The sequence below is a fragment of the Lampetra planeri genome, chromosome 38 (assembly GCF_965212315.1).
Source record: "Lampetra planeri chromosome 38, kcLamPlan1.2.h2, whole genome shotgun sequence".
NCBI classification, from domain to species: Eukaryota; Metazoa; Chordata; class Hyperoartia; order Petromyzontiformes; family Petromyzontidae; genus Lampetra; species Lampetra planeri.
The window spans coordinates 5,255,309-5,279,850 of NC_136144.1; the positions used below are offsets into that span (position 1 = coordinate 5,255,309).

Sequence of the window (24,542 nt, forward strand, 5' to 3'; positions counted from 1 at the left end):
GATTTATCCCCCCCGTTTGCAAATTGGAAATCGCGCCAGAAGGATTCGTGGCACGGTGCACACATCTTGTGTTCCGTGCGCCTTTGAAGCGTTCCTTTTCAAAATAACAATTATTTCCGCTGATAGTGCGGAAATGCGTAACCGTCTGTGTTTTGGCCCCTTTTATGCTGAGCCTACAACGGCTTTTATTGGTCTGCGATGCCAGAATGAGGCCAACACAGTGCCTTGAGAAAGAAACCTCTTAGTCGTCGTGAGATGAAGAATCCTTTCGGATCCCTCGCAGACCAGCGTGGCCCTTTGTGTTAGAGAACAGCCCACGGAAGCGGATATCACAGCTACCTCTGAAATCCCATTAAGCTCCCAGGTCCACACGGTAGGGGGCAGCACTTCTTTCCCGCCCGCCGGAAAATTCTTGGCACGACCGTCAAACAGACATTTGTAATTGCCCAAGCTTGAATGTAGCAAAACATTAAGTGTGGAAACCAAATTTAGTGTGATGGGGTTTCTTTTTTTTTACTTGGAGTAGTTATTGGGACGCCGTGATGGCGAGAGGGACGCCGCTGTGGCGACATGTTAACTACCTCGATCCCTACCCTGACGCCTGCTGAATATTAACTACCTCACCTGGTATGCAGGAGGTCGTAGGTTCCATGCCGACAATGAGGCCTGCTGTATATTTGGAGTTTGCGTGTCTCTTTCATCATCACCACGGTGGCTAGGAGATGTTAACTACTTCACCTGGTATGCAGGAGGTTGTGGGTTCGATCCTGACCCTGACGCCTGCTGTATATTTGGAGTTTGCGTGTCTCTCTGTGGTCGCATGGATTTTTATACACGTCCTCCGGTTTTTCCCTCCACATTTAGAAACATGCGTTTAGAGTATTTGGCTGCTACACATTTCCACATGATGATAAGCCACTTTGTTGAGCTGTCATTTGTGATGGTCAGGTCACTTCTGCAAAAGTGCTATATAGCTCAGTGGGCCTTACCTGGTAAAATAAAACGTTAGTTTAATAGTTTAGTTTATTGAGAACCCAGTTGAAACGGAGGTGGCCGAAACGTGCAGTCAGACACAAGATCTGCAGCAGTACCAAGGTCAGTACTGTGACTGACTTCTGAGCGATCCGGCCACTGCATTGAGTAGAACTTTTTACTCTTGATTTGAAGCTTTCGTCACTGCAGGAATCCATACTCTTTGGTTCTTTCGGTAAAGTCACGTAGGTATGAAATAAAATAAATCACGACGTTTCGGGCGCAACACAAGCGTCCGTCATCAGGTGAGAAAGCATGATCTGCTGCTGAGGCAGACTGCTACTTCAATGTCAACCAAATGTAAAGTTAACTTGATCGCTAAATTCAACCTCCTGTCAAAAAAGAAGCCAGAGCCACACGTTCAAAAGTTAGATGTTAACAAGATTGTCATCAATCATAGTAATATCCCAATTTCCGACAGCCTAAAATCGGTACTAGCTAAAGGGTTGAATTTCACAGTCACCCCTGAACACATCCCAGTGGATGATATAATTGCCCAGGTCGACGTAGCCCTCAAAGGCACATCCTGGCAGACGTTGCTAGATCTGAAATCGCTGCTATCCTCAAAAACGCTAAGAAACCCTTTAGCAACATCAGCAAGGATGAGCGTTTTGAACTCTCTAAATTAAAAAAAACATAGAGGACATTGTCATCCTATCAGCTGAAAAGGGCAATGCCACTGTCATCTTGGATAAAACCACTTACAATAACAAAATTCAGGACCTTCTTAATGATGGCAGCTATACCAAAATCAACAGAGATTCCACCAACCACCTAGCCACAAAAACCAACAATATCATCACTAAATCGTCTTCTCTAATTGATCAGACCAAGCAGAGCTCCCTAAAACCTTCGGCTGCTAGACCACCCAGATTTTATGGCCTTTCAAAAATCCCAAAGTAGGTACCCGCTCCGTTCTATCGTCTCCACTATTAACTCAACCACCTACAAACTGGCCCGATTTCTGCCTTACCAACACATACTTCACCTGGAATGGTACATTCTACAAAAAAAATGAGGGTACCCCAATGGGTTCTCTCTTATCGCCAGTGGTAGCGAATGTTTTCATGGAGAAATTTGAGACAGATACCATCCAGACATCCACCCTATATCCTTCCTTGTGGAAGAGATACGTAGATGACACGTTTGTCATCTGGCCACATGGCCTGCCAGCACTGAACCAATTTCTCAACCACATCAATTCCATACACCCGTCTATCATATTCACCATGGAAGTGGAAAAGGATGGCAAGCTACCATTCCTGGATGTTTTGATCGAGAAGAGACCTGATGGCTCGTTGGGACATTCGGTCTACAGGAAAGCCACCCACACGGATGCCTATATAAAGCCTGACTCCCACCACCATCCAGCCCAGAAGAATTCCCTCATCAAAAACTACACCATAGGGCCCATTGCATCTCGGACCAGCACCACCTAGCCAGTGAGCTGGAGCACGTACACCAAGCCCTCAGGATGAATGGATATTCTGACCGTACAATCCACAAAGCTGTTTCCCCAGCCATGGGGAGACAACCATCTGAGGACCCAATCAAAACCATCACCTTCCCATATATAACAGGGGTTACCAAAAATATTTCCTAAATCTTAAACAAACACAAGATCCAGGTTCGTTTAAACACAGTACACAAATCCATGATTTAATCCCATCTGTTAAGGATGTGATTCCTGATATGCAATACCCTGGTGTCTACAAACTGAGTTGTGGTTGTGGCAGCAATTACATTGGGGAAACGAAACGACATGTCTAGGACCGCGTCCGTGAACACAAGGCTGATTTGAAACGCGGTAGGACCAATACCTCTGCCGTTGCTGATCATTGTTTTAACGCCGTGGGCTCACACAAAATAGATTTTTCCAAGACGGAGGTACTCTGCAAACCTACCGGCTACCTTCAGAGATTTGTTCAGGAAGCCATCCAGATATATAAACACAGACACAACTTCAACCGAGAAGATGGGTACAAACTGAGCAATCTTGGAAGGACGTTATTAACCAGGTGAAGTCTTAGCTGACTGTGATGTTTCCATCCTACCTGCCTATGTCAGCTGTTATTTCCGACTCTCTGTCTCTTTCTCTATCCCTCTCGCTTAGATCTCTCATGCTCACATGTCCTTTGTATTGCACTCTCATGCTCACATGTCCTACAGTCCATCTCTCACAATCGCAGGACGTTATTAACCAGGTAAAGTCATAACTCGCTGTGATGCTTCCATCCTTTCTGCCGTTTGGCTGTTTTCTCCGACTCTCTGAGTTGCATTGCCCTGTGGGATGCCTTGCATTAACGGGCTGGGGTCTCAGTAACATGGCCGCTTCTGCTCCCTTAGCCTCGATGTATCGTTGGTTTTTACTGTGTTATGGGCTGTGTGTCTCACTGGCATGGCCACTGTTGCGGTGGTTCTCTTGCGTTGACGCTCTTGCCTCGTGGAGGCCACTCTTTGATCTTACATTAACATGTTAATCTCTATACTCTTAGTTCTTTCGGTAAAGTCACGTAGGTAAAAAATGAAATTAAAATTAATAAAAATAAAATAAATATCACGACGTTTCGGAGGCAACACAAGTCTCCGTCATCAGGTGGGATCGTCACAGCCAGATTTGCTGCAATCTCACACATTAAGATAGCCACTTCCGTGCCCTCGTCGAGGAGGCCGCTCTCCTATCTTACAGTTACATGCTAATTTCTCACATTAACATCACTAGCCCTGCCCACTTCTTTATGACCCTTGGGCTACACCCATTTCAAACCTTTTAAAACAGTCTGCCTCAGCAGCAGACCATGTTTTCTCACCTGATGACAGACGCTTGTGTTGCGCCCGAAACGTCGTGATTTATTTTATACCTACGTGACTTTACCGAAAGAACCAAAGAGTATAGAACTTTTTAAAATTTCACTGAATTTTGCCGCCTATGGTGTTTGACAGCATCTGTGTGTGAAAGGCATCACAAGATGAAGGGAGGAAGAAAAAAAGACAGGGCAGAGATTTATTTCAGGGCAACGCACGTCCTTGCTGCTGCCTAATAAGCATTCACAGTCAATCCACTGCTGGATGAAAGCCTCCCCAATCCACCACCAGCCATGATCTATCCGCTGCTGGATAAAGGCCTCTTCAACCAAGATGCTGCCATTCCGCGCGACTACGCGACGCGACAATCCAACTAGCACCTGAGTACGAGCTGATTTGATCACTCCATCTCTTACAGTGAACGTCCTCTCGAGCTTGTGTCCTCCGTTGGCTTCTACTCGTTAGTCTCGACCAGACGCCCGTCATCTCTTCTAGAGGTGTCGTGTACTAACTTTCTTTTGGCAGTCATAATGTCTCTGCCTAGTGTCTGTCCTCTTGGCCATTTGTTCCTGTTTCTGTCTCTCAGTATGATTCCCAGAATGCGCCTCCCTATGCTTCTTTGTGCACTCTTTAGCTTTTCTTGATCAGCGTTTCATGTTTCCGTTCCGTACGTCGCAGCATGATGCGTAGGAGAACCGTCTAGAGCTCGACAGATCGCGACTGAAGAAACGTAGACCCGACTCGGTTCATTTTCTAGACGTGCAGCGCTCCAGTGCGTGCGCAAATTCATTGGGGGTGCACAAACAGGTGCAATAATGTAGCATGGGCCTATCCGTGGCCCTTAGCCCTGCTTTAGCTTGGCAAGGCGGTCGTGGTGGCAGCACAATCCCCTCTTACGGCTTCCCCCTCTCTGCCCCCCCTCCCTCTATCCCGGTGGGGGGGGGGGCTCAGTGTGCCGGGGGCGTGGTGCTGTGTAAGGTCACCGCTCGGAAAGTCCTGCGCCGACCTTGTGTTGATCCCCTCCCCTCCTCCACTCCCTCCCACCCTTCCCGTGCGTCTGGGCGGCCTCCCCACACACACGCCTCTCCTCCCTGCTCGCCCGCCCGCCTGCCTGCCGCACTGGCAGTCCCATCGATTGAGCGAGCGTGTGTGCGCGCGTGCGTCTGTGTGATCGTCCAGACGTCGCCGGGCACCCCCGCGCACTGTAAAATCCGTCTGGGAAATTTGCAAATGGACGGCGCGGCCCGTCTGCTCTCCTGTGCTCCGCGGCCGCAATCGCCGTCGCGCGCTCGCTAAACCGTACGGGCGGGCGGGCAAAAGCCGCTGGCAGCCGCCGTCCTCATCTTCCTCCAGCCGCAGCAGCAGCAGCAGCGGTGGCGGCGGCGGCGGCGGCGGCGGCGGAAGCAGCAGCGGCCGTGTTGTGAGTAACGTAAATTGTTGCGCCGCGCGCCGTAGCGACAACGAGAGCCGGCTTCGGAACGCCTCCGCCCGCCGCCCGTTTAGTTAAACGGTCGGGAGTGGGGGGGTCACGCGGAGACTCGGCGGGGAGGGAAGTGAGCGCTTGACCTTTACCCAGCCAGACGCGGCGGTGGCGCTGCACCTCTTCGCGGACGCTGCCGTCATCGCCCGAGCCTCCGCAGCCGCCGCTGAGAATGGAATGCCTTTTGGCTTCCTGCGTTTTGTGACTCGTCCGCCCCCTCCCACCGCCCCCCCCCCCCGGTTGTCAACTATAATACGGCAGTGGAAAGTTGCTCGTCGGCATGCTTTAATCATCTCCGGATACCTCCCTCGTCGGGGTTAGATGCCACCCAGAGGCGCAGACCTTGGCATGCATATCAAGCAGAGGGTGTTATCGAGGGGCCGCATTAGTATGAATGCTGCACCGGGTGAAGTGGTAAATAATAAATAAGCCCCGGTGGTTGAGGCATACTTAGCAACAGCTTTTTGGGGGGGGGGAAAGGGCATTTTCATTGTGGCCGGTGTTAGCGGATGGATTGCCCCGGCGGTTTGGCTGCTGCGCCGTTGGGTGGCTTTGCCACAATGGGAGGCAGGCGTGGGTGGATCGCACAGAATAGGCAGGCCCAGGACCAGTTCGGGTTTTTATCGCCCATGTCGGCCGCGGCCGGAAATCGAACTCGGGATTTGCCAGGATCGTCGTGCAGTTTCCGAGCCATTATACAGCTGCTGCCTTCCGAAAAGGGCCCACCGGATCTCATTGGGCTCCTCTCACAAGGTGAAATAAAGGATGCCAGTAGATGGCAGTACGGCAAGTTGGTTTGCGAACCTCGTCTGTCTCTCTAGACCCTTGGGTGCAGTTCCAAAAGCGAGGCATTCTCACAGTCAAAATGTCAAATTCTCTCAGTGATACGTATTCAATGTGATTTTGACGTTAATTATAGTTTAGAAAATGATGGCTTAGTTGTGGAATAAGGCATTCGTTTGACAAGTGAAGATAACCGTCTAATCCATCGCCATTTCAGTGCGGATGAGTCATAGTTTGTCCGAGTACGTCCGACACCGCGGCTTGTCATGAGCGTTTCTCTATTATATACACTCCTAATTGGTTGACGCACTTTTCCCAAAGTGAAACGCACCTTTCGCGATCATAGCAACGATTGCCTGCGTCTTTAAAGCGTACGAAATGTATGTCCAAAAAAAAAACTTGGGCGAGTCGTTGCGTGGATTATTACGCGACTTCTCTGGTTTTCTCTTACCAGTGGCAGGAAACTCTTGTCAAAAAGAGTCTCAAGACTCGGTGAGGCTGTCCTGGATAAATAAATGAACTTGTGTATTATTCTTGGCAGAAGTCACAAGGCACTTGCCCAGTCATGTGTGGCAAAGCGTGCTCCGTAAGGAAGACATGTACAACCACGTGACGTCAGTTGTGAGTTACGTGCAGTAGCAATGTTTGTATATGGTACCCCCCCCCACCCCTCCAGGTCACCCTTCGACAAAGGGATTACGAACCTCGGCGCACATGGTGAAATAAAGGATGGCAAAATATATCTATTGCAGAATAATAAGCGTGCTTAGGAATTCTATAATACGAAATGATAAATATAATAAGCGTACAGACCTTGATCAATCCACCGTTGGATGACGGTCTACCAATGCCGTGTTGGCCGTGGGTGTTGTTTGACCATACTTCGCCACACTGGTCAATGCAGGCTGGTGAAGGGAGCGGGCCAAGGATCCGTTCAGGGTCAGTTCGGGTACCTGCGGGTCATCGGGTTCGTAGCTCAGGGGTGCCAGCCGCTAGCATTCTTATCGTGTTTCACCCTTTTTGTGTTTGCTTCTTGAAACGCGCTGAGCCAACTGTGTCGCGAGCGTTCATCAGATGTACCCCAACGGCTCGGTCGTGACTCAGAGCAGAGTGGAATGTGTTGTGATATATCGCGACCGGGTCGGCAGGTCAGTCCGGTGCAATTCAAGCTCAGGGTTGCGGTGCCCTCGCCGTCAGTTATTTATAGAAATTACCCCAAAAATGTAATCACTACAAAAAGGACTATCTAAATCCCAACAATTACTTAATTCTCTGAAATCCCACCTAAGTAGATTACCAGTCTTGCCGCCACCCACCACCATTTCTAATGACAAAAAAAAAGCACCAGGCCGCTGCAAGTTCATTTCACCATTGCGTACGGACAGTAGTCGTTTTTCAGGTCAGGTGACAAATCTGCTGTGTCTCCCCTCCACCGTTTCGTTGCCAAAATGTTATTTTTTTCGTTTCACTACATTTCGCAGAGAGGGCTTCTTTTTTGTGGGTGGGGGGAAACCGTTCGAGTCCGTCTGTCGGCTTGCCGGCCCGCCGTTGTGTGTCCTGTCGCCTCTTTTTGCCGTTTTCCCCCGCGCACGCACGCACACGTGCGCACGAGCCTGCCTGCCCATCGTTTTGCCCGTCGCCGGATTAATCCCGCTGCCAACAATATGTGTGAAACCCGGTCGTCAGGATTAATTGCCCGTTGGGGGCCAGGAGGGGTGCAGTGGGGCGCAGATGGAGGGAAAACAAAGCGAGCAAAATGCCAAGCGTCATCATCGCCAGGACTCTGCCCCGGTGGCGGCGGCGATGACGGCGGTCAGGGTCAGGGTGTACCCTCGCCGGGCGCACTTCAAGGTCTACGGTCTGGCCTCATTAATCAAGTTGATAGGCAGTAGTCGAACCCAGGGGAGGACCTGTGTTGCTCCACCCGGGTTATAACAATAATAAGTTGTTTTTAATTAAAGCTCCACCCGTTATATGCTGGGGCCTCCCGGAGCGCTTCACGTGTGTGACGAACAGCTCGCATCACATCTCCCCTCGAACGTTCGAAAGGACGCCCCAAGTGGCAGCTGTCCGTGTGCGGCACAAGGTTATTCGGCACCTGGTCTGCGAATGGGCATTTGTCTTGCCGGTAGTGGGCGATGATCGCTACGTGTAATCCCGATCGAGTTATTTAGTTTGCCCATCCGTCTTGGCTTTCCCAGGATTGTCCTCTTTCTCTTGTTGAGACATCTCCCTTGGAGAGATCTGTAAGTCCTTGCCGTAACATGAAAAGTCCCAGTTATTATCAAATCGCGCAGTGATACACCATTCGAGACAATGCGTTTAGATTTTGGCTCTCCGCTCTTCAAGTCTTTGTGAGATATTATTTTTCTTCCCATGACATGTCCTGATGTTTCACACCTCGGTTAATAGATAGGATCATCCATTACCCAAGTCTGCGGTGATGCGGACGTTAAATAGAGAGAGAGAGGAGCTGTGGCATCATTTGCAAGAGATGGTCGTTGTGTGTGCAGGTTTTATATCGCCCTACGTTTTTTGCTTGTATGATATTTACTGTTCGTATGCGGGTACGTGTACAGCCCTCTGTCTCTATACTGCTGGATGGGGCCTGTCCCCGTGCTGTGTGGTTCGTGGGGGTTGTTTGACCACACTTCGCCATGCTCGTCAATGCAGGACAGGTTCAGATGTCACTCACCACTAATGTTAGCCGTGGCGAGAAATCGAACGCAGGTTTTAGTGAAATAAATTATTATTTAGTTTCAAATTGCTCACAATGGTGAAGTCATCATCTTCATCACCGGTCATTGTTTGTCCGCTGCTGGATGAAGGCCTCCTCGCGCCATCACCATGCCGCATGGTCCTGCGATGCGACAGTCCACGCAGACTGATCCCTTTGCTCAGTCTCCGCGGTGGCCGTCCTCTCGGGCCGATTCTCTCCTTTGGCTTTTGGTTGTCAGTCTGTCACCAGTGCTCGCCCTTTAATCCCTCGAGCCTCCCTGGCTCCTCCCCCCTCTCTTACCTATATAGCCTCTTGTTACAGCAGCCCTTTTGCCCACTTCAGCAATTGTTTCTTGCTGTGGTTGTCCCACCTGATGACGGACGCTTGTGTTGCGCCCGAAACGTCGTGATTTAATTTATTTTATACCTACGTGACTTTACCAAAAGAACCAAAGAGTATGGATCCCTGCAGTCACGAACACATTCCTGTGGAGGGAGCTGGTAGGAACGTTGGGTTGCTCGGTCAATGGCCAGGGTCAACGGCGGCGTGGTGTATTCCGCAAATATGGCCGACTGTGAGGGCGGGCACAAGCCGGCGTGAGTAGGTTAAACGTTGAGTTTTATAAGGGCACCACGGGGTGACCAGCCCCTCCCCACCCAGCCCCACCCCTCCCCACCCAGCCCTTCCCCACCCTCCCCACCCAGCCCCTCTCCACCCTCCCCACCCAGCTCCTCCTCACCCTCCCCTCCCCACCCAGCCCCACCCTCCCCACCCAGCCCCTCCCCACCCAGCCCCTCCCCACCCTCCCCACCCAGCTCCTCCCCACCCAGCCCCACCCTCCCCACCCAGCCCCTCCCCACCCTCCCCTCTCCACCCAGCCCCTCCCTCCCCACCCAGCCCCTCCTTGCACGACGGACGGACACAATAATCCCCTGTGGGCTGGTGTAACCAGGATGTTCCTACCAGTAAAACTTCAAATCTAGATTAATTCCCGTAATGTTATGACAATATGTTAGGAGACTCCTCTGCTGCCTCGAAGGTTTTCCGTTCAAAGCAGATGACTTTGATAAGGCTGACAGTTCAGTTCAGGAAATGTACTCGTCACCCCATCTGTGATTTGACCCCAATGCTGATTCTCACTGAAGCTAGGCGCGTCACAAGGCGTCGATTCATTCGACATCGTTTCCAATGCTCGCGATGCGTGCATCTAATCGCGCGTGTGAGAATCAGCCAGTTATAATTTATGTTAATTACAAATGAGGCAGAAATAAATCAAGAGACGATACAAATGTACCAGTAAAAATTATATAATGAAAACTAATTATTGAATCGACCCTGAATCAATATTAGTGACGAAGTGTAGATTTGGGTGAAACGTCATGATGTCCGATGGTTCGCTCCTAGATTGACATTGGGACCCATAGACATACATAGAGACCCGAAGACTCGGAGAGACCAATACAACTCACATAGAGACCCAGAGATTCAAAGAAACCCATAGACTCACACAGACACACACACTCAGAGAGACCCATACAACTCACACAGAGACCCAGAGATTCAGAGAGACCCATAGACTCACAGAGACACACACACTCAGAGAGACCCATACAACTCACACAGAGACCCAGAAATTCAGAGAAACCATAATACTCACACAGAGACCCACAGGCTCACACAGAGACCCATAGATACAGACTCATAGAATCACAAAGCAAAGGAAGGAATGGAATAGAATGGGGGGGGGGGCGGGGGGTGGGGAGGCCTTTGCCCAGCAGTGGGAATTTTACAGCTTGACAGCAACCACAACGGCTCGTGTTTGTCTCTGAGGTCACCGCACGGCTTCGATTGGTCTTGGGCCCCCGGCAGCTTGGGCTTAATCCCTGGGAGTTGTTGCTGACCCCGAGCGGGGCGGAGTGAATCGTCCACCCGATTAGGTTCCGCTCGAGCGCGCATTTATTTTGTGAACTGTTTACCCCCGAGCGTGGATTAGTTGCCCTCTCTCCGATGGACTTTGTTTATACGTCTCGTAAATACTTACTTAAAACCCTCGACGCGCCAACAATAACATTATCCCTTGACGAGTTGTGGGGACTTTGTGCAGAGGGCTTGCAAATGAAAAGAAAAATGAGGTGGCCGGGTGGATCAGGGGTCAGAGACGGGTTTCGGCCATTTGCCTGCGATTAAACCGGGTTCTCGTGTGCAGCCCGGTCGCCAATGACGAGGGTGTCAAGGGTGGCGAGATGTTAACTACCTCGCCTGGTGTGCAGGATGTCGTGGGTTCGATCCCGACCCTGACGCCTGCTGTATATTTGGAGTTTGCGTGTCTTTCTCTCTCATCATCATCATCATCACGGTGGCTAGGAGATGTTAGCTACCTCGCCTGGTATGCAGGATGTCGTGGGTTTGATCCCGACCCTTGACGATGCCTATTGTATATTTGGAGTTTGCGTTTTTCTCCGTGGTCGCGTGGAATTTTTTCCAGGTTTTCCGGGTTTTTCGTCTACGTTTAGAGTATTTGGCCGAAATGAATGTCCACATGATGATAAGCCGCTTCGTTGAGCTATCATTTGTGGCCAGGTGGCTTCTGTAAAAGAGATACATAGCCCGGTAGGCCTTACTTGGTAAAATAAAAATAGTTTAAGTTTAGAATAATATCACGGTCACCAATGATTCGTGCAGAATGAGTTTTCATCACCTATATTTGCAAAATTCTAGCACCGTGGCTTAAAAATGCTCGTTTTGATTAATGTGCCTCCTCCCCCCTTTTTTACCTATATAACCTCTTGCCACGGAAGCTCTCCCGCCGACTTCAGCATTTTCTTGCTGTGGTTGTCCCACCTGATGAGGATTGCGTGTGTGATTTGTTTTATTTTATTTTATTTCTACCTACGTGACTTTACCGAAAGAACCAAAGAGTATATAGGTTTACTTTTAAATCAAGGCGCGCACTAAAGCAGCACCGTATATTTTCCAAATCATAAGACGCTCCGGGATTAAGACTGCCCCCCCCAAGCTGGTCACACACACAAAGACAAAGATCCACCGTATAGCCATTAACAGACTGTTGGAGCAAGTGCTGTTAGCGAGCACCTACGAAGGCCGACACGGCACACGAGGGGGTGGGTGGCCAGCACCATGCCCGGCCGCCTTTGTCTCTCCAGTGGTGATGTTTTACACACCGCACCAGGTACTCATTCGAGGTTGAGTCGACCTAGGGGAAGAGGCCCAAGACCGGTTCATATATTCGCCACGGTTATTGTTCCTGAGTGGGAATCGAACTCGGCTCGCCAGGTTCTTAGCGCAGCGCGCTGACCGCTACACCACCACTCCCCATGCGCACACACACACTTAATCGTATTGTAACACATACCCCCAACCTTTTATTTAAAATATATGTATTACAATCCGGAGAATACGCTACGTGACGTCATCTTCTGGGGTCCTACTCTTCCGCACAGCGGGCTCGTGCATTTCTAGTTGCCAGAGTACAGTTCAGAGTGGAACTTCCTGCATCTCGTGATACGATGCGGATAGCAGCACAATTGGAATATATTTTATAAGGGGGGGAGGGGGGGAAATAACGATGCAAAAAAAAACCTTTGGCACTCGCTCATTCAACTGCGGTTCAAAGCGCTTCTGGTTGCGCTCCTGACCCCTGCCTGCCAAAAGCGCGTGGCTGTTTACAGCTTTCGCGGACGATGAGAGCCCCGTGCAATTACTGGAGTGCAGTTTGCCAGAGTCGTGTAATATTTTTGTTCACCACGTTCAATGTGGGCTTAGAGCGGAGGACAACCGGAGATGAATCGGATGGTGAAATGCGATCGTGCGGACGGATAAGCCGGCACGACGCCTGACAGAACCCGCAGAAGGACGGGCAAACCTCAACAAGGTTCAGAGCCGCGAGGCGTCGGTGGCGCCCCGCAACGATTGCGGCCAAGGGATTGTTATTCTTATTATCACCACCACCACGCTTGTTTACCCAGGAAGAATCTGACCAAGCCTCGAAATACCCCTCTTTCAGCTGGCTCCTGCCAAGTTTTCCGCACGGTGGAGACCCCGGTGTTGACGCTACGTGTCATCCCAAATGAGGAATTTGCAGAGATATTTGGCCAACGCCATTGAGCGAGTTTGTCGCCTGAACCGGTTCTGAATACTCCCTCCCCGCCCCCCGCTCCCCCCACTTACAAATCCGCACTCACCTACTCGGTGAAGTATAGTAAACCACCACCCCCCTTATTACCTGAGGAGGCCTTTATCCAACAGTGGATTGGCAAATAGCTCTACATTATTATTATTGTGATGAAACTATAGTGCCAAACATGCAACAACAACAAAAAACACCTCGTGAGTTTATTATTAATATTACTCTTCGGCGTGTGTAATTTCTGTAGAAATGTAGAAACATTCATGGGTCGCCTTGTATTTGCAGGGACTTGTTGCAGGCAATGTAAATTACGCACATTGTTACCGTTGTCATGATAAGCCCTTTGTCAGCCGCCGGCGGCCTTGATGGGTCCCCCCGTACGCCTGCGTGCATACAAATTCACCGTGCAGCGTTTTGTACAAATAAACATTCGGCTGTTCGCACAACAAGGAGGGTCATCTTCGTACGCCTGGCAACGTAGTTGGCGAGAATCGGCGAGTTTTGCCAGCACTATCAGCGGGCCAGGTGGCTCGGAGGTCGAGCGAGCGAGCGACCACTCGCAGTCTTGTAGATAGACTCGCCCCCTCCATGGGAATGAGGAATTTCCACCACGGGCTTTCTGTGAACAGGAGATGAGCACCCACCTCAGTGCCCATTTGAGCAAGAAATCACTTTGACTTTTGACGGATTACGGGCATGGCGATGTATGAATCAATCGATTAAGATCAATCCTTAAGCTCAAGGCACATCCATTGAATCGTGTGCAATGACGCTCGATTGTGACAATCGATTGTCTTAATTTTTTTTAATTTGCGATGCACTATCTGATTTCATCGCTCCGTCTCCGCGGCGCACGTAACCCTCGGGCACGCTCCCTCCTTGAGCCGATGGTCTGTCACACGTCTCGACCAACGGGGCCCTCGTTCCTTCGTCCAGCCGTGACGTGCCCTCGCCAAGAAGCCCGCTTACTTTCTTTTACCGGCGACGTGATGTCACCAGGTCCCCAAAGCCCTGCTTAGCTTCTGAGTTCCGCCGCTAGTTTCAGGCTGCATGCTGGGAGAATTGGCCCTAAAGCTCTGCCTTTAACTGCGAACGTCGATCCAAGCGTGGTGCAGCTAGCGCAGAACCGCAACAGAACACCACCACCACCAACGTGATCTTCATTCCATACGAACGTACCCCAGTTATTTTGCTGCTACAGTGCCGTAATTGCCGTTTCTTTTTTTTTTGCCTTGACCCAGATATCTAGTTGGCAGCCGCCCATTCAAGTGCTAAACCACGCTCCAAATCCCCCCCCCCTCGCTTTAGCTTCGAATATCCGACGGGGCGCATTCGCGTCGTCGGGTCATCTAGCTGTAGGGGTATTACCTCATCACAACGGACCGCTTGTGGACTTGGGAGAAAGTTCACTGCTATGTCAGGGCATTCACTAGGAGGGATGTGGCGACAATCTGAACCTGGGCTGCTGAAGAAACACGGGAGGACCTTAACGCATCGCCGCGTACGTGTAAATGTGCCTCTCGCGCGGGTATCCTGGTCAGATGCCAAAATGAAAACATTACACGTGTACAGTGTTCACAACAGCGTAGAGTACCGTATCGTGCACTGTAAAAACCAACGAGGGCTGGGTGTTTGGCAAGTGCATACGACCGTTGTGCGAATGGTGGCTTATAACGTAACGAGATCGGAGCGTGGATCAGGTACAAACCCACGCGAGAGAATACCTTCCCGCGGCTACCATCGTTATAAATGGGAGGCGTCGTTTCCAGCGTGGTTCATTAGAAAGCAGCACCGAGGGGCGTTTTCTCGGAACTACATTGAGAGGCAGAAAGAGTGTATCTGGGTTAATTACATTCATTCAAACTGCTAAGTAAAGTCAATGGGCATGGGCGGGACACATCACTGCCGGAAGGGATGATGGTTGAGGATTATGACTGAGTGGCAGCTCACAAACGGAGCGCGGCGTCCAAGAATTCGAGCGGGTGCGTGATAAAATCAGCCCGTTGCACTGGTGTCGTGTCGGCCGTGACACGGCAGGGTCACGGGAGATGGTGGTGGCTTGGGTGGAGGGAGGCATCCATCCAGCAGTGCATTGGCCCGAGTCTGCCAATAATGACGGGGCAGGAGTGCGGCCCGAAATCTTTACGGCTTGAAACTTGGCCGCCGGTTTGCTCACAACTAGTTGCTGTGCTTGAGAAAAAAAAGAAAAAAAAACGGCGGAGGAAAAAAATTCCGCTGCGATTTTTGTAAAAAAAAAGTTCAACAGCCACTTGATGTCAGCCTCCCACATCTTGACCTCGTTAACCCAGCCGGGGCCCGGCAAGCGTTGAGCACAACGCCAATTCTCGGACGCGAACGTCAGCCCGGTTGCCCCAAAACCCCCACCATCCCACCACAGCTGCCCCCCGCCGCCCCCCCCCCACAACGTTCCCAGCCGCACGCGTGATGTGACGTAACCACCCAAATAAGGGCACTCTCCGACGCCACCCTCCCCGGGGCTAAGACGGCTCTGCCCTTTGCCAGCAGTGGTGGCAGGAGTTGATGATCCTTATGGCGGTACCCCGGGGTACCAAATAGTACAAAATGGCCGGGGCAATTAAATATTTTATTTCTGGGACGCAATTTTTTCCAGGGGTGTTACTTAACTCCTCGACTGGGGTACCAATCAATCCGAAATCAGTGCTACTCAGCGATGTCGAAACGCCAAACATGAGCATAAAAAATACGTTATCGAAACATTCTACTTTGAATAGTGCATCGTGTACAGCTCGTCGAGATGAGTCGATTGCCGCATCGCCGACCATCAACAGAGGTACGGCCAGAAGGTTCAGTTGTTTAAATCTGCGCCTTCGTCTGTCCGGTGGGGGGAGACGCAGAGGGATGCGTCTTTGTCGTTGCCTCGGTGTGGTTTTTTTTCTGTCGGTTATCGGTGTGCGAGCCGCGTTCCGATTTTCGGTTCCTACGCCTGTGCAGCCCGACGTTCGCGTATCCGACAGTCGCGCGTCTGTGCCCTGGCTAATTAACAGCCCGTGCGTGCACAAATCCGATCTTTTCACACACATGTATTTTTATGTCAACATTAGTCGAAACAGTTCCGCATGTTTAAAGCAGTTCATTGAAGTCCGGTAACAGAATTTGTGAATTATGTAACTGTCATTTTCCAAAACATGTCTGCATATCCAACCCTTTTTGCGTAAACATTGAGTCGGGTATGCAACGTTACGCGAGACGTCATGTGGGACTGTGACCGAATCACTCGGGATTGCGCCCGATACCGTCCAGTCTCGGAAGCTAAGCTGGTCTCAGCCTGTTTACGGTGTTTGGATGGGTCACCACCAACTGGGCATAAACAGGTGTTGAAGGCTGTCCGGGGCTAAGCTTTCGGGCAGTGTGGCAAAATACACGTACTTTGTTGCGGGTTGTTCGACCATGCTTCACCACAATGGTCAGTGTGGTTTGCCGTCTGGGACCAGTGGAAATATCACTCACCGCTGGGGTGCCGCGATGGCAAGACGTTAACTGCCTCGCCTGGTATACAGGGGTCATGGGTTCGATCCCGACTCTGACGCCTGCTGTATTTGGAGTTTGCTTGTTCTCCCCGTGGTCACGTTGGTTTTTCTCTGTGTCCTCTGGTTGTTCGCTCCACACTTAGAATCAACGCACGTTCAGAGTATTTGGCCGCTCTAAATGTCCACGTGATAATAAGCAACTTTGTTGCACCATCATTTGTGGCCAGGTCGCCTCTGAAAAACAGCTTTGTGGGCCTTACCTGGTAAAATATAAATGTTTATTAAATAGTTTTATAGATGTTAAGCATGGCCTGGAATCAAACACAATTTGACGGATGCATAGCACAGGGAAATGCACTGACCATCCCACAATGGGCTCTTCATTATGAATTTCAGCCACGATCGATCCACTGCTAGATGAAGGCCTCCTGCACGTGGTCGTAATTCATCGCTCCATCTCCACGATGGTCATCAGTGAGCTCATATCTGATGATAAGAAAGGACGTTGTTTTTATCTGTCATAACATTTTATCCCTACGATGCAAAGCGGTTATCTAGCAGTGATTGATATCACGACTGTGAAACAATATACAGCAATGGGCTTAAGTAGTAACCAACCGTGTTTAGTCAGTCAGAGTGAAGTGAATTCTATTATGCTGGGATAAAAGCATGGTTTTTATACTGTAAAGCATTTAGAACTGTACGCGTTCTGTGCTTTTGTGGCACGATACAAATCCTCTGAGGTGGATCGGTGGCGCAATGGTTGGCGCACCAGGCTATGAATTCGCCAAACTAAGTTCGGTTTCCAACTATGGCCAAAATCTGGTGGCAACCACTATCCGCTGGGTATGGGTACTGCCACCTCTTCTAAAACGCCTGGTTGGCGAAGAAAGACGAGGCCAAATACCCTTTGGAGGAGCTTATCTTCTTGCAGTGGAGGCCCTTTCCGCACCTCCGATTAGCACGGTTGGCTACGTATGGTGCGAAAGAAGTTCAACATACGTACGTATTTCCGGCAGCAGGAGTGTGAGCATTCAATAGCACGTTTCCCTGTGTAACGTGAATGGTTACAAGGATTGTATACAATAGGCATCGTCAGTGGTCGGGATCAAACCCACGACCTCCTGTATACCAGGTGAGGTAGTCAATATCCCGGCACTGCGGCCGAAGATGATGCGCTTTTGCGGCCGTCTGGAGTGCTCTTCCTTCCGATATTCGGAAGCCACTGGAGCTCTGCAATTTAAGATAATCTAGAACAACTTTTGTTGTGTTTAGCTTGTTGTCCTTCCCCTCTCCCACCGCTCTTCCGATTTGCACGGTTGGCTACGTACGGTGCAACATAATTTGAACATACATACATTTAATCTCGTGTTACTTCCAAGAGGGTGATTAGGAGGGGGGGGGGCGGGGGGGGGCGACCGTAATTGCCGCTTTTATCGCGGCACCTCCACCCCCGGCGCCATTTTCGTACCGTCGCTTGCGGCCGGTTTCGCGGGAACCGGGGCGGGCCGCGGTGATCTCGTGCGCGGCCGCAGCTCCGTGCGCTCACTCTCGCAGGTCTCCCGTCGCTCTCCACTGGGCAACTGTGGACAAAGAGCTTTGCAGCTCATCGGATTGCCCCAGTATAAATTAAATATTCTGATATTCCGATTCTGCTCGATCCAGGCGACGTTCGGTCCGCGGACGTTTCGGTGACCCTTGACCAGCCACTCGGCCGGCGGTCGGCGCGTCTGCCGAGGTTATCGGCGTTGGTAGAGGAGCGGGCTTGATGCTCCGGGCAAGAGACAAAGATCCCCCTGTAAGCTTAACATACTTGTTGGGGCAAGTGCTGTTGGCGAGTAGCACCTAATGAAGGCTGGCACTGTGGCACACGAGGGGGTGGGTGGCTAGCACCACGATCGGCCCCGGTCTTGGTCTCCCCCAGTGTTGATGTTTACACACCGCACCAGGTACTCATTTTTAGGTTGAGTTAACCTCGGGGAAGCCCAGGACTGGTTCAGATATTCGTCTCCAATGTTGGCCGTGAGCGGGAATCGAACTGGGGTCACCGGGTTCGTACTGCAGTGGGCTAACCGCAACGCTACCGCTCCCCCACCCACAGTTAAACACAAGTATATAGAGGCTCATCCATGTATTGATACACCATTGATTGCTAATGGTCCTCTTGCTTTCATCTCAACAGCTGATTGAATATTGTGAAAGCGCTGGCCCCATATCTTACACGGGAGAGTGTGTAAGAGGTTTAATAAGTGGATTGAGATCGGTGGTAGATGTCTGGAGGCTTTGAAATAAATTGTTGTTTTCACGAAACATTGTGCTCTATTATTTTTAGCAGAGTATCCATAAATGAGTGACCCAGTATATTTCACCTAACACAATATATTAATTAACATCCTCGTTGAGAATATAAATGACAAAATAAACATGCAGATAATTCGCCTCCTTCATGTAATAGAAAAGTATTTTTGTACATTTCCCGTCAACCACAAGGCTTTCTGGGAGTGCATCATTTCAATGTGCCCATAATATATGGCAGTTCACCTGCATTGATTCGAGTAAGCCTGGCTGCTGATGAGACACTTTACGTCGAAACCGGTCCAGAGTAAAATTATAATCGAGGATCGAGTGCGAATGTTTCTGCAAGGCGATGCCTAACATCTCGTGAACCCAGCATATCATCAAACTGGCACGACCTCGCTTCACGCATTGTTCACACAACGCATTTTCGCTATAACGCGCTTGTTCCATTCAGGAACACTTTTCGTACAACGTGGAACGCGGGCACTGTTATAACGCGCTGTGCGCACGCGGTTTCTGGGTGGTCGATGACGAACTACTTTCTTGAGCTGCGTGGCTGAACGGTACAGCAATACAGTCCGCGGAAGGATACAGTGAACGTGGCGGCATGCCCTCGGTTATTTGTCCCACCATTTCACTGCGCGTGCATACATGCGTCGAATCTCGCCAAACTTTATTGTTTCCGCTTCACGCCGCACTGTTCAGGAACGCGTCCAACCGTGTTAAACGAGGGATTCCCGCACACACGTTGGCCGTCGGGAGATCGTCCGCAGTTTTACGTGGCCTACGATGCGACACTCAAACCGTTCACGGTTGTTCTTCGCCAACTACTTGGATGCCAGCTATCGGCGGCTTCGTACCGTCGCTTGCGTTGGCGCTATTCGCCACGAGCCTCTCCAAGAACTCGCCGTTTGCTTTCGCGACGCTGCAGGTGCCCGCGGTCAGCCCTTGTTCCCAGCGCTTTGTGTGGCGCCCTCTGACCTACGCCCCCCCCCCCCGCCGAGCCGTTGTCTCGTGCACTGCTGACACGGGTCGGAGGTGTCGCTGGTTAGTTTTGAGCGCGGCCACGGCGGAGTTGCGCTTTTGCCAAGGCGGCGTTGCTTGATCGCCGCGAGGTTTACGGCTGTTAAAATTGCCCCACGGCTGCGAGGGGTCACGAAGGCTAATTAGTAAAAAAAAGTATAGTAATAGGGGTTTTCCCCTTTTTTCTGGCAACAAAACTGAAACCTTTTTACAAGGGATGATGTCTGCATTAACCACAATACTTGTGGTCAGAATGCAAACAAAAAACACACTCTGATAATATATGCATTGACCTTGAACCTGATTGGTCCACACCAGAGACAGCTTTCTTTTGAACCTCTGAGCCTCGTCTCAAACGGTGTTTGACCAGAGGACGCCAAAAGGCGTACAGCTCAAAGACAATGCACTGTCAGAGTAATGAGAGCTCGGGGTGAGCATCTACATCATGGGACCTCCTGCGAATGCAAACGCAAAAATACAGTTTTCGGTAGACGTGTAGGAAATTAACGCTGACACTCCCCCACTCCCTCAATGACGATTCTTAACCCAACAACCTCTTATGGACGATTCTTATGTTCCGTCTCGTTTGTGCCATTAGCCTGAATGCAACTTCAGCGGAGGTGGGGTCATTTATAGTTTACGTGAGTCACCGACGATGTTAGCCGTGCTCAGTCATGGACCAAGGTCGCTACGTTCGTGGAGCAGTGCGTCAACTGCTATGCCTTCACTCCCAACTACAGCTGCATTGGTAGCTAGAGTTACAAATGCCACTGCAATTATAATTACAATTGACGAATTACAATTGTCTTTGGTGACAGCTCTGAAAATTATCATACAATTTTCAAAAGACTTTTTATAAATTGTTAATAATTTATTGCCACACGCATGATTCGACGCTTGTCTCTTAAGTATAAACATTTACATCAGTCGGCATCTTGAGATGCTCTTATTTTTACACGCGTTATAAATTCATATTTAATGTTGAAAGCGTGAATGCATTAGCCTTGTCTGTCTGTCCACAAGGGTGGGTCGTAATAATCCAATACGAATTAAAGTTTCAAGAAAAGTTGCATAGCTTTTAACAACAACAACTTAACCATGCAGAAAGCCAGCCATATGTATCAAACACCCAATCCAGTGCTAAACGGACCCAATGCGGCGCTGGTGCGAGCCCCTGCCGTTATTTTCACCAGCTAAATTTCTCCGAGTGCAAACACATGTTGGATAGCCGCTTAGACAGAATCTAAATATTTATTTATACTGGAGGAATCCGATGAGCTATATGTCCAGTAGGGGCACTGGGTCAAGACGTTATAATAAACAATCCTACTTTGCACGACATGATAGCAGTGCAAAGTAAGAAAGGTAAACAAATCACCCAAACACATAAAAAATTAAATGAAGCCATCCCCATCCTAGTAGGCAAAGCCCACTGAGGTATGTACTTATTTTTCAGAAACGACTCGGCCACAAATCATAGCTTTGTTGAGCTATCGTTTTGGACATTTATCGCGCCAAAATAATCTGAATAGTCCAAGGCACATTCATATTCTTAGGTTTTTTCGGTAAAGTCACGTAGGTAAAAAATTAAAATTAATAAAAGTAAAATAAAAATAAATTAAATCACGACGTTTCGGAGGCAACACAAGCTTCCGTCTTCAGGTGGAACCGTCACAGCACGATTGCTGTATCAAGTAAATGAGAAATTCCAAGAGATCCGACCTTGTATATATACTGGTTGAGGGGGGAGGAGCCAGGGTAGGCCCCTGGATAGGAGTTTTTAAATCCTTTATATTAAGTTTGCTTGCTTGCGTGCTTGCTTGCTTGCTTACGACCGTGCAAATCTTTCGGTCGTTTTTTAACCCACTTCCCGTGATCCAATCGAGCTGACATTTTCCACACAGACTCGTTATGCATGACAATTAATTTTCGTGAAATTTTTTTCCAAAATTTTACACTGTTTAGGGAATTGTTTTAAAATATTTAATTACCAATTGCTTAATGCTGGCAGACAATCATCTGACCCATAGGTGGCAGCCATCTCAAGCCAGAGGACGAGAGGACTCTAGCCGCCACGCATATAAAGGATTTAGAGTGAAAAACTTTGTTTTTACGGGTTAATTTTTTATTATTATGATAAGGTTGGTGCGGCTGAAGCTACGGCTAGTCTACGTAACAAGGTCCAAGGCACGTGCGTGATCTTTCTTTCTTCCTTAAACCCCGTTAAGGATGATTGCTCGGGCGGCGCGTTCTCCGATTCAACTCGTTGCCACGTCTCACTCACTCGCTCTTACGCGTAAGAAGAAGTTGCGGTTCGGATGTACGGCCAAGCCTGCGCGTGTAATTATTTAACTGCCTAATTGCATCGCTGTTTAATTGAGCTCCCCGAGTCTCGTTAAAATGCGGTGGAGCATATTGTTTGGGGGAGTTTTATTCCCAAGATTGAAAGCGCATTTGCATTCGCATCGTCCACCTGACCGTAGCAAGATTGGGGGGGGGGTGGCTCGGTAAAATGAGCGAAGCTTTCGTCTAATGTCGTGTCGGTAGTAGGGACTTGACCTAGAGAATTTTGAAATAAAAGCATCGCACTAAATTTGATGAGACAAACCGTAGCAAAAAGGACTTTAGGCAAATATGCTAATGTTTTTTTTTGCCCTGTCAGCTCCCCCTTCATCAGCTTCCTTGCTGCTAATTAAATAGACCAACGTGTGTTTGAAAGTGTAACAGTAATCCTTACGTATGCACGATTCTTCCTAACGTGTGTGGTATTTTTTTATTTAAAGCTTTCGTGACTGCAGGGATTCATATTCTTGGTTCTTTTGGTAAAGTCACGTTTTCACACCTGATGATGATTGCTTGTGTTGCAATCGAAACGTCGTGATAATTTTATTGTTTTATATTTTTATTATTTTATTGTTTTATATTTTTATTATTTTATTGTTTCCCTTCTACGTGACTTTACCGAAAGAACCAAGAATAACTTGTGTGGTGTTAAGACCCACGTGTGCGTGACCGGCCGACCTCCTGCAGAGTTGACGCCCGTCTTTGCGTTTGTTTTTTCGTGAGTTTTTGCATTTAATTTTGCGCACGCGTGATCTCGGTGAGCATTTGAATCCCAGATGATTGAGGTGCGAAGTGTAATCTGCTGCTTGTAGTTTCGTGTTGTTAGCCTCCGTCTTTATGAAGACAAAGTGGAATCTTATTGTTCTGTGTATTGCTGTAGTCATTAATTTCGCTGAGCTAGTGTAAAAAAAAAAACACTTCGTATTTGGGGCCTGGGTTTCTGTGGTTATGCAACACGTATAATTGACATTACATTTTTTACCTTTTCGTCAACATTGGCATTAGCCATCGTCTATCCACTTCTGGATGAAGGTCTCCCCATGCCGCCATCATGGTCACTCCTTCGCATTGCTCCATCTCCTTGCTTATCGTACCGTTCCTAAACCAGTCCCGTTGGTTTGACGGTCAAACTGATATTCCTCATTCTAGATTTGAAGCTTTCGTGACTGCAAGTATTCATATTCTTAGGTTTTTTCGAATTTGGCTACGTGACTTTACCGGAAAAAACCTAAGAATATGATATTCCTCATATTCGGAGCCGTACTTTAGCCAAATTCAGAACCAAATTTTGCCAAATTAACGAAAAACAATCTGATTGTTTATTTTGAGCGACCGTTGGCGACGTGGCGTAGACCATTGACTCGTTACGCTTGAGACCCCGGTTTAATAACGGGCTGCTGAAACCTAGACTTGAACCCGTTGTGAGCCACCCGGTCACCCCAGTGATACTGGGTATTTGATGACCACTTCAGTTGCGTTGGTAAATTTCCGACGCATAAATTATCAGCAAACGAACCTTTCGGTTAAGTGCAGACTTCGTTTGTGGGCGAGCCATTCCCAGTGCAGCAACTACGTGGAAAATTTATACGGGTGCGGAAACTGAACACAGCACATTATGTAACCAGCTTTGCAGTGTGTGTGTGTTTTTCCCCCCCAATGTGCATGGAATATTTTATGTGTTATTAATTTTATTATTAGTGTCCCATATCTCTTTCTGAATGGCAGTCGTATTTAAGTTGTGCACGGCTTATGCGGCCGATGAAGCCTAGTTTTGCGCATGTCGTGTTAATCATAACTGTGATGAGAAACCTAATAACCCCGATACTAACACGTGGGTTTTGGGGTTAGTGCCATGGTCAAGAGAGCTTTCAACACAAACCATATATACAGGCAGAACTCCGTCATGCCTCTACACATCGTCAGCCTCAGTCACGGTTAGTTTAACACGTAGGCTTTCGCGACCAATATTATTCATAATCAACGTTTTTGGGTTTAGATCGCGTTATTTATAAATGTGTCGTAACCCTCCACCACCCGACACGGCCAATCAGTAAAAAAGTGTCACGTTGACAAAAGACAAATAGTTCACTGCTTTAGACCACCGGTGAGTTGAAGCCAGAATTGCCCGATGATGCTGGATGAATTACCAGCGAAATGTCGTACTCAAATTGTAAATGTTGTGGTTTCACGCTTCAACACACCGGTGGGCTAAAGCAGTGAACTATTTGTCTTTTGTCAACGTGACACTTTTTAATGAATGGCCGTGTCGGGTGGTGGAGGGTTACGACACATTTATAAATAACGCGATCTAAACCCAAAAACGTTGATTATGAATCAGTCACAGTTAGTCCGCTGCTGGATGAAGGCCTCCCTGAGCCGCCACCACTACCTCGCGCAATCCTA

The 24,542-nt window shown here is 49.1% G+C and overlaps 1 protein-coding gene across 2 annotated transcripts in view; it reads left to right on the top strand.

The window, feature by feature from the left end:
• Window positions 1–24,542, top strand: part of LOC144731237 (nuclear receptor subfamily 2 group C member 2-like) — an 87,277-nt gene that overhangs the window by 12,691 nt on the left and 50,044 nt on the right. The window lies entirely within an intron of this gene.